Source organism: Benincasa hispida, chromosome 7, assembly GCF_027475165.1.
Source record: "Benincasa hispida cultivar pf3 chromosome 7, pf3_genome.v1.1, whole genome shotgun sequence".
NCBI lineage: Eukaryota > Viridiplantae > Streptophyta > Magnoliopsida > Cucurbitales > Cucurbitaceae > Benincasa > Benincasa hispida.
Window position 1 is genome coordinate 60,353,878 of NC_143484.1, and position 10,923 is coordinate 60,364,800.

Consider the following 10,923-nt stretch of genomic DNA (forward strand, 5'->3'; position numbering starts at 1 on the left):
ACTATATTCAATTTATGACTGCATTAATTGTTATCTTACATTTAATTATGTAATTATTAAATTTTGTTTTCATATACAAAATTAGTAAATGAAATATGCAGTTGTCGGAGTTTATGGATGGTGAAGGAGGTTGGAGGTGGCCTATGGGAGTTGCTTAAATCTAGGGTTCTATTAGGCAGTAGGGCCTAGGGTGAAGGGGAGGATTATTGGATTTGGGTGCCAAGTGCTAGTGGTCAGTTTTCCATCGCTAGGGCATGGAAAAGTTTGCGCCCTCATCATCCTAGGGTGTCTTGGGCAGGTCTTTTATAGTTTGGGGGTGGTATTCCGCATCACTTCTTCTGTGCGTCGGTAGTTGTGAAGGATAAGTTGGGTACACGGGATTAGTTGAGGAGTTGGGGTATGTTGTCAGAGGAGGTGTCGTCTGTGTGGGGGAAGTGTGGAGTCGCGGGATCATTTATTTTTTGAGTGTAGGGTTGGGAGAGAGGTGTGGTCAGGTGTGTTGTGTCAATTGGGTTTGTCTCATCGGGTGGTGGGTTGGGATGTTGAGTTGTTGTCGCCCTGCTGCGTCGGGTCTGCCTTGGTCTTCGTCAGATTTGTTGGGGTAAGGTTGTGTTAGTTCGTTTCGTTCTCTTGGGCATTAATATTATGTTTCAGTGTTATGACCCACCTTTGCAGGATTTTGTTTCAAGCTTAAGTCGTCAAGGAGTTTGGAAGTCAAATGAGGCACTGTAGAAGAAGGTGGAAGTGATTTTCATTCTTTGAGTAAGTTCTTGATAGTTTGAGTTTGGACTTGAAGTCTTACAATTGTGGCTTCAATTGAAATTTGAGAGTTGTTTTGTTGTTAAGGCCGCTACTTTGGATTATCGTTATAGTTTGGTGGTCTAATTTTTATCTGTGGAGTATCGACTCGAGGTAAGTAATCTTACTACTGGAACTGCCCACGGGCCAGTCACTGGATGTATGCTAGCATGATGGATGAATGTTATGGTACAATGACAGCATGATGAACTGATAGTTTAGTATAATCGTTGTACGTTTTTGCTTGAGGATATGCAAAATGTATTTGTGCACATGGATACTTGAATGCTAGTATGAGATCATATTTGATTCCATGAGGTTGTATGTGATCTGTGGATATTGAGGCATGTATGTTTGTTGTAGAGCCATGATGTTGAAGCATATATGTATGTCATAAAGCCATATTGTGATAATTATGGTGTCAAGCCTATGATAATGATTTTACTAATTAGTTGGAATGCCCACTAGGTTTGTGTTTCCTTAGGGATTCATCAGTTTGTGTTTCTTTCGGGATTCACCAGTTATTGTGTTTCTTTTGGGATTCATCAGTTATTGTGTTTCTTTTGGGATTCATCAATTTGTGTTCCTTCGGGATTCACTAGTTTGTGTTTCCTTCGGGATTCACCAGTTTGTGTTTCCTTTGGGATTCACCAGTTATTGTGTTTTCTTCGAGATTCACCAGAGGTAGTGGGCATATTTAGTTACAGTAGGATAGAAATCAGTTTCTTTTTCATGTATGTATGTGTCTCATGAGGACTAGAACATTTTATATGTTCCACTAGAGGTAGGCGTCTAGAAGACATAGATGCCTAACCTGACCCCAGTAGTGGGGTTACTTACTGAGTATTTATACTCATTCTTTCTTATGTTGTTGTTTCAGGTAAAGGTAAAGATGCACCGGTGATGGACAAGCAAAATTCGTGATCAAGCCATTGAGACTAGTTTCATGCTCCCGCTCATGAGATTTAAACTTTTTTTCATGTTTTTCTTAGCTTTCAGTGTTGATGTCTAAAACTTACTATTAAAAATCGATTTCATATTTATTTATGATCATTTATGATTTATGGGTACCCTACCATTGTTTTTTTTTTTTTTTTTTAATATTTGAAATTAAATACAAAGTCTTTTAAATAGACCTTATTTAATTAGCATTTATTTCACCATAACAGAGTGTTGTTTTAAGTTCCATGCATGCATGTATTCAGTAACGACCTAACTTAAGTCCTAAGGGGTCGAGTCGTTACAGTTGGTATCAGAGCTCATGTTTTGGGTTCTGTAGACTGACTTACTACATAAGTCTAGATAGTCCTTGTGGCCTAGTAAAGGACTCCTCGTCATCGCTAGGTACATCCTACTAATGAAAGTTTCACTGCATATATGAAAATAGTGATATATTGTTTTAAATGCATGATTTCTGAGAAAGACCCAGAGATAGATAGTTAATGTATGAGTTCATGACAGGACATGACACCTAAACCTAGAACAAGAAAGACAGTTAGAGAAGAAGTGCAAGCAGAGAGAGTTGAGAGTAGCCAGATTGTTCCGGCAGCTCTAAATCTGCCTATGACCTAAATTGATGAAAGGCAATGGAAGCCAGAATTAGTGAAGCTGTTGCATCCTCCCTAATGAGAAAGTTGCAGGAGATGGTTCGTAGCACGATGGCAGGACAGACTGCCCAGACCCAGGTCCAGGAGAAACCGGTGCCATTCGAGCAGTTACAACAGACCTGACCGTAGGATAGAAACATGCAAGGCCTGTCTCTTGAGGCTAAACATCTGAAGGATTTTTGGAAGTATGACCCTCGCTCATTTGATGGATCGTTGGGGGACCCCACCAAAGCAGAGATGTGGTTGTCATCTATTGAGACAATATTCTGTTTTATGAGGTGTCCAGAAGAGCACAAGCTTTAATGCGTAGTTTTCATGTTGACTGGTTACGCGAAAATCTGGTGGCGTTCAGCAGAGAAGATGATTGATACTGGTGGGAAGCTTGCAACCTGGGAGCAGTTCAAGGAGCGCTTTTATGAGAAGTATTTTTCGGCCAACACTCGGTACAACAAACAGGCAAAATTCTTGAACTTGAAACATGGAGTTATGTTAGTGGAAGAGTATGAACAAGAATTTGATAAGCTATCCCACTTTGCTCCTGAACTAGTAGCCACCGAGGCAGCAAGGACCGAGAGATTCATCCAGGGTTTGAGGAGCGAACTGTGAGGCATGGTACATGCCTTGGACCTCAAGACGTATGTTGCGGCACTACGAGCCGCCGTGAGGATTGATGCTGACTTCCAGATGGGAGAGGAATATAGGAGGTCGCTCGGGATTGGGACCTCCGCGGGTCAGAAAAGAAAGGCTGGACATAGGGCTCCTGAGCATCAGCAGAGGAACCAGAACACAGTGAGTGCTCCACGTTAGTGGGGACAGCAGGGTTCCCAAGTTGTGACTGGCATGGAGGATAGGCCGATATGTACTACTTGTGGTAGGCGACACTGGGGATGTTGCCTAGCCGGCTCTAGGGTCTATTTTCGATGTGCCTGAAGGGGCATATGTCAGATAGATGCCCGAGGAGGAACGCACCTGAACACAAGGGCCAACCCGTAAGCTCGTTTTAGGGAGGCTCGAATTGTCAGTAACAGCAGGGTAGGGTGTTTTCTACCACTCGGCGTGAGGCCGAGAAGTCAGACACAGTGGTGATAGGTACGCTTCCCATTTTGGGGCACTATGCTTTAGTTTTGTTTGACTCTAGCTCTTCGTATTCGTTTATATCTTCTGTATTTGTGAGGCATGCCATGTTATACTCAGAACCTTTGCCATTTGCATTGTCCATTTCCACTCCATCATGAGAGATCATGTTAGCTACAGAAAAGATAAAAGCATGTCAGATAAAGGTAGCAAATCGCACATTAGATGTAACCTTGATAATTTTAGAAATGCATGATTTTGATGTGATATTGGGCATGGATTGGTTAGTTGCTAATCATGCCAGCATAGATTGCTCCCGTAAGGAGGTCATCTTTAACCATCCTACAAGAGCCAGTTTTAAGTTTAAAGGGATTGGGACTGTAGTCCTACCCAAAGTGATTTCAGCAATGAAGGCAGACTGTTTGACCAGGGAGCCTGGGGATTTTTGGCCAGTGTGGTGGACACTAGAGAGACTGAAGTCACCTTGACTTAAGAGCCAGTAGTGAGGGATTTTCTAGACATTTTTCCAGAGGATCTTCATGGACTGCCTCCACAGTAGGAGATAGATTTTGCTATTGAGTTGAAGCCAGGCACAACCCTTATTTCGAAGGCCCCATACAGAATGGCCTTGACATAGTTGAAGGAACTGAAGGTCCAATTGCAGGAGTTGTTGGACAAGGGTTTCATACGCCCTAGTGTGTCATCATAGGGTGCACCTGTTTTGTTTGTGAAAAAGAAGGATGGATCGTTACATCTGTGCATTGATTACAGGGAGCTGAACAAGGTGACCATCAAGAACAAATATCCCCTCCCTAGGATTGATGATTTGTTCGACCAGTTGCAAGGAGCTACGATATTTTCAAAGATTGATCTCTGTTCAGGATACCATCAGCTGAGAATAAAAGACAGTGACATACCCAAGACAACTTTTCGTTTAAGGTATGGGCATTATGAGTTCATAGTGATGTCGTTCGATCTAACGAATGCACCAGCAGTGTTCATGGATTTGATGAATATTTGTGATCGTTTTTATCGATGACATCTTGGTATATTCCAAGACAGAGGCCGAACATGAGGAGCATTTGCAGAAAGTTTTGGAGACATTAAGGGCCAATCAGCTGTACGCTAAGTTTTCTAAATGTGAATTTTGGTTGAGGCATGTGTCCTTTCTAGGGCATGTAGTATCGAAGGAAGTTGTCTCTGTGGATCCTGCAAAGATTAAGGCACCACAGTCGGTGAAATGCATAGTTTCCTGGGGTTAGCAGGCTACTATAGACGCTTTGTAAAGGACTTCTCTCGTATAGCCACCCCATTGACTCAGTTGACCGGAAAGGGAGCCCCTTTCGTTTGGAATGAGGTTTATGAGAGCAGTTTCCAAGATCTCAAGCAAATATTGGTTTTAACCCCAGTTCTTATAGTACCAGATGGATCAGGTGGTTTTGTCATTTACAGTGATGCATCCAAGAAGGGGTTGAGATACGTATTGATGCAGCAGGCAGAGTAGTTGCTTACACTTCATGTCAGCTAAAGAGCATGAACAGAATTATCCCACGCATGACTTGGAGTTAGCAACAGTGGTTTTTGTTCTTAAAATCTGGAGACACAACTTATATGGAGATGAGATATAAATCTTCATCGACCACAAGAGTTTAAAGTACTTTTTCACTCAGAAGGAGTTGAACATGAGGCAAAGAAGGTGGGTGAAGCTAGTGAAGGATTATGACTGTGAAATTTTGTACCACCCAGGAAAGGCAAATGTAGTGGCAGATGCTCTAAGCAGAAAGGTGACTCATTCAGCAGCCCTCATTACCAGATAGACTCATTTGTGCAGGGAGCTAAAGAGGCAGAGATTGCAGTGGTAGTGGAAAAGGTCATGACACAGTTAACATAGTTGTCAGTGCGACCGAGTCTAAGGCAGAAGATTATTAATGTGCAGCGAGGCGACCCTTATCTGGAGGAGAGAGTTCGTAGGGTGGAGTCAGGCCAAGATGGCGAATTCTCAGTATCAACAGAAGGTGGCCTCCTTTATCAGGGACGTTTGTGCATGCTAGCAATTAGTGATATCAAAGATGAGTTATTGTCAGAGGCCTATAGTTTCTTATTTTCGATTCACCCTAGCACCACCAAGATGTATCAGGACTTGAAACGTTACTACCGGTGAAATGATATGAAAAGAGAGATTGTAGAGTTCGTCAGCAAATGCTTGGTGTGCCAGCAAGTGAAAACCCCGAGGCAGAAACCAACAGGCTTGTTATAGCCATTGAGTGTACCAAAATGGAAGTGGGAGCATGTGTCTATGGACTTCATCGTGGGGTTGCCATGGACAGACAGAGGTTTCACTGTGATATGGGTCATGATAGACAGACTTACAAAGTTAGCATATTTCATACCTGGGAAGTCCACCTTTTCAGTGAATAAGTGGACATAGTTATACATGAAGGAGGTGGTGAGGTTGCACGAAGTGCTTGTGTCCATCGTGTCAGACAGAGACCCTCGTTTCACGTCTAATTTCTGGAAAAGTCTTTAGGCAACTTTGGAGACTCGGTTAGATTTCAATACAGCTTTCCACCCACAGATTGATGGGCAGACAGAGCGATTGAACCAGATATTGGAAGATATGTTGCGTGCCTATGCCATAGAATTTTTAGGAAGCTGGGATACTCACTTGCATTTAATGGAGTTTGCTTATAACAACTACTAGTCCACTATTGGGATGTCACCCTTTAGGCCCTATGGGAAGAGTTATAGGTCCCTTGTGTGTTGGGATGAGGTAGGAGAGAGGAAATTGTTAGGACCTGAATTAGTGCAGACCACGAATGAGGCAATACAGAAGATCAGGGCTCGTATGCAAACGGCTTAGAGTAGACATAAGAGCTATGCCGATGTAAGACGTTTGGAATTTGAGATTGGTGTGAAAGTGCTCTTAAAGGTGGCACCCATGGAAGGTATTCTGAGGTTTGGCAGGAAGGGGAAGTTGAGTCCGAGCTTCATTGGACCTTTCGAGGTTATGGAGCGAGTTGGCCCCGTAGCTTACCGATTGGCATTGCCCTCAACACTGTCTTCAGTTCATAATGTCTTACATGTTTTGATGTTAAGGAAGTATGTGACAGACTCATCTTATGTAGTTGACTTCGAGCCCTTGCAGTTGAAAGACAACTTGAGCTACAAAGAGAAACCGGTAGAGATCCTCACCAGAGAAGTAAAGACATTGCGCCGCAGGGAAATTGCTTTTGTGAAAGTCCTGTGGCAGAATCACCAGTTCAGAATGAACTTTCGAGGACGAAAGTTCTTTGAGGAGAGAAGAATGTAACATATCGTATTTTTTTCTTTAGTATTATTGTAATTTCAGTAATTTTGTTAGTGGAGGGCATTTTTGGAATTTTAGAATTTAAGTGTAAGTGCAGGAATTTAATTTTTGACCTTACAAAATTGTTCAATTTAGAAACTAATGGAAAGTTTTATTTTCACTTTTTTAGGAAAGAAAGGAAGTTAATAAAATAAAGTGGAATAAGGAAAGAAATAAAATAAAGTTTATTTGATTTTTTTTTTAGTTTTATAGTTTTATTATTATTATTATTTTTTATTTTTTTTATAAAAACAAAATTTCCCTCATCTTCTTCTTCCACCGTGCACCCCCCTTGAGAAAACCCTAGCCGCCGACACCCAGCGCCGTTTTCTGTCGAACCCGACGCCGACAAGCAGTCGGCGATCCGAAGTTTCCTCAGCGCGCCAGCCGGTCAGAGTAGTATCCGTCCTTTTATGCCGAGAGCCGAGAGCCCAGATCTGAAGGTGTCTTCGTCCACTACGTTCTGCCGAGAGCCGCTCGTCCAACTTCTCCAGATCGTCCAGCCGATCTCCTCTGCACGTCGCTCGTTCGGTCGGTCTCCTCTGTCGTTCACCTAGTGCCGACCGTACGCGAGCATCGCTTCAAGTTGCAACGCCACTCTAGCCCAACGTCCGCCACCCCAGCCGCATCGCTGTCGGTTGTCGTCCCCCTGCTGCGTCGGGTCCGCTTGGTCTTCGTCAGATATGTTGGGGTAAGGTTGTGTCGGTTCGTGTCGTTCTTTTGACCATTAATATTATGTTTCAGTGTTATGACCCGCCTTTGCTGGATTTTGTTTAAAGTTTAAGTCGTCAAGGAGTTTGGAAGTCAAAGGAGGCACCGAGTGGAAGTGGTTTTCATTTTTTGAGTAAGTTCTTGATAGTTTGAATTTGGACCTGAAGTCTTACAATTCTGGCTTTAATTGAAATTTGAGAGTTGTTTTGTTGTTAGGGCCGCTACTTTGGATTGTCGTTATAGTTTGTGGTCTAATTTTTATCTATGGAGTATCGACTCGAGGTAAGTAATCTTACTACTGGAACTGGCCCCATGATGAACGGATAGTTTAGTATAATCGTGGTACGTTCTTGCTTGAGGATATGAAAGATGTATTTGTACACTTGGATACTTGAATGCTAGCATGAGATGATATTTGATTCCATGAGGTTGTATGTGATATGTGGATATTGAGGCATGTGTGTTTGTTATAGAGCTATGACGTTGAAGCATATGTGTATGTCATAGAGCTATATTGTGATAATTATGGTGTCGAGCATATGATAGTACTGATTAGTTGGAATGCCCACTAGGTTTGTGTTTCCTTCGGGATTCAATTATTGTGTTCCCTCGGGTTTCATCAATTTGTGTTTCCTTCGGGATTCACCAGTGATTGTGTTTCTTTCGAGATTCACCTTCCCTTCGGGATTCACCAGTTATTGTATTTCATTCGGGTTTGGGATTCACCAGTTATTGTGTTTCCTTCGGGTTTCACCAATTTGTGTTTCCTTCGGGATTCACCAGTGATTGTGTTTCCTTCGAGATTCACCAGTTTGTGTTTCCTTTGGGATTCACCAGTTATTGTATTTCCTTTGGGATTCACCAGAGGTAGTGGGTATATTTAATTACAGTAAGATAGAAATCAATTTCTTTTTCATGTATGTATGTGTCTCATGAGGACTAGAACAGTTTATATGTTCCACTAGAGGTAGGTGTCTAGAGGACATAGATGTCTAACCTGATCCCAGTAGTGGGGTTACTTAGTATTTATACTCATTCTTTTTCATGTTGTTGTTTGTAAAGATGCACTGATGATGGACAAGCGGAATTCGTGATCGAGCCACTGGGACTAGTTTCATGCTTCCGCTCATGAGATTTAAACTTATTTTCATGTTTTTCTCAGCTTTAAGTGTTGATGTCTAAAACTTACTATTAAAAATCGCTTTCAGATTTATTTATGATCATTTATGATTTATGGGTACCCTACTGTTGTTTTTTTTTTTTAATATTTGAAATTAAATGCAAAGTCTTTTAAATACACCTTATTTAATTAGCATTTATTTCACCATAACAGAGTGTCGTTTTAAGTTCCATGCATGCATGTTTTTAGTAACAGCCTAACTTAAGTCCTAGGGGAGGGGGTCGGATCGTTACAGTGTTTGCTTTGTTTCACATTATGGTCTCTACAGTTCGTGCTGTGCTGCGGGTTGATTTTTTTGGTCTTATCTAGTGCGTTTACGGGTGTTTTTTCTCTTTTTGTTCTTGTCGATGTTCTTTGTTTTACTGTTGACCATAGGTTGTGGGGTTTTGTTTCCTTTTCGTTGTTTTTCTCCTAGGTGGATGGTGTTGTTTGCATTTGTTTCGTTCGAGTCCCGTTTTTGTTTGTGCTTTGTTGCTTTGATGCCTTGATCCCGGGTTGTGGGATCCCCTTATTGTTGTATAATAATATCACCTATTCTAAAAAAATAGTAAATGAAAGATATTTAACTTTCAGACATTAATCATCCTCCATATCCAAACACATATATTAATAGTTGCAGACATTTAATTCTAGATATTTAATATTCGTGTCAATGAAATAATATTTGCGATCCAAACCAATAGTATAAGTTTATACGGTTGATTGTAACAAAACTTATAATTCACAGGTAGTTTGTATAATTTTTCTTTAAATATTTGGGGTCTAATTTATATATATATATATATATATATATATATATTTTAAGGGTGTAATCATCCATACTTTAGGATGATATTTACATTTTGCTCTTAAAAATTGGAGGTTTTTTTTTTTTTTTTTTTTTTTTTTTTTTTTTTTTTTTTTAAATTAGAGATTTGAACTTTAGATGGAAATGGAAATGTATAATTTATAGTCCTCCCTATTGAAACAAGTAAATCATTACTTATCGTTTTTATTAGTTCAATAATTCGAAAATAAGTAGTCACGATTCTTGTAATATATTTTGTATTGAAAGATTTAATTAAAATTTATTTTAATTGCTTTTTGCATAATTTAATGTGGCTATAGAAAGGAAAAAAAAATTGCAAAAAGATTTGTGCAATCTAATCACACCAATAAAAATATGTAATGTGACAATCTCAACTGCATACTAATTAAATTTTAAGATGCACCTATCTTTATGTACTCTCTATCACTAACATAAAAAAGAAATTAAAATATTTTTAATAAAAAATAAGAAGAATTTGTCACATGACAAATTATGATTGAACAATTAAATGAAATGTATAAAGTGAGATGCATCTAAATATTTTTATTATAAAAAATGTTGAAATTTTTTAAAATATTTTTAATATGTAAGGAAAATGAGATGCATGGACATGACTGTACCTAATCTTTGACCCTAGAAAAATGGTCACATTCCTCTACATGTAAATGGCGATGCCTAATCCCTAAAAAAAAAAAAATTATGGTGCAACATGAGCTATATCCAATTAAAAAGTGACACATGGATATTATTTTTTTCTTAAAATTTATTCATTATTATTATTTTTTTGTGCAGAAGAAGGTGGAGCATATGACTTAGATGGATTGCACTAAGTATTGCTCATTTCCTAGCACTACATACTCGTGCCTAGTACACATCATCATCCGGCTATGCTCCAAAATGGGCTCTCATAATGTAGGGTCTCATTGATCTCTTTATTGTTAATTAAGTATCTTGGTTCACAAAATGTTTGAGAGAACTTTATATTCGTGTTTGGATATGATTTATTATGGACAACACATCTTTTAGTATGATTCTTAGAATCCATTGGCTTAGTATAAGACACAATTCTCTTATCCTAGATCTTAGTGTTGGATTAGGGATGTTCAAAAAACCCAATAACCCGACCAATCCGGACTACTCAACCCAAACTGTAAGGATTGAGTTGGGTTGGGTTAAAAAGTATTAAAAAAATAAATTTCGGGTTGGATCTCGGGTTATCCCGCTTAGGGTCGAGTTGATCCAACCCGACCCGACTATATATATGTTAAAAAAAAAGAATATGACAATCAAAATTAAAAAAAAAAAAAAAAAAATCAGTGACCAGGGTTGGGTTGACCCTTAAAAAAATGAATGGATAAAGTTCATTTAGAGCGAACTCGAATTTTCGGTTTGTTCTACA

At 39.7% G+C, this 10,923-nt stretch overlaps 1 long non-coding RNA gene across 3 annotated transcripts; it reads left to right on the forward strand.

The window, feature by feature from the left end:
* Window positions 1-7,028: 7,028 nt before the first annotated feature.
* Window positions 7,029-10,564, forward strand: LOC120080777 (uncharacterized). Of its 3 annotated transcripts, none has more exons than XR_005482646.2 (4): window positions 7,029-7,516; window positions 7,605-7,669; window positions 7,753-7,818; window positions 10,317-10,564. It is a non-coding gene; the product is annotated as an uncharacterized LOC120080777 (long non-coding RNA). The 3 variants fall into 3 exon arrangements; XR_016530742.1 differs by lacking the exon at window positions 10,317-10,564 and adding an exon at window positions 8,599-8,776; XR_005482645.2 differs by lacking the exon at window positions 10,317-10,564 and having other exon boundaries at window positions 7,037-7,516; window positions 7,753-7,958.
* The last annotated feature ends 359 nt before the right edge of the window (window positions 10,565-10,923 follow it).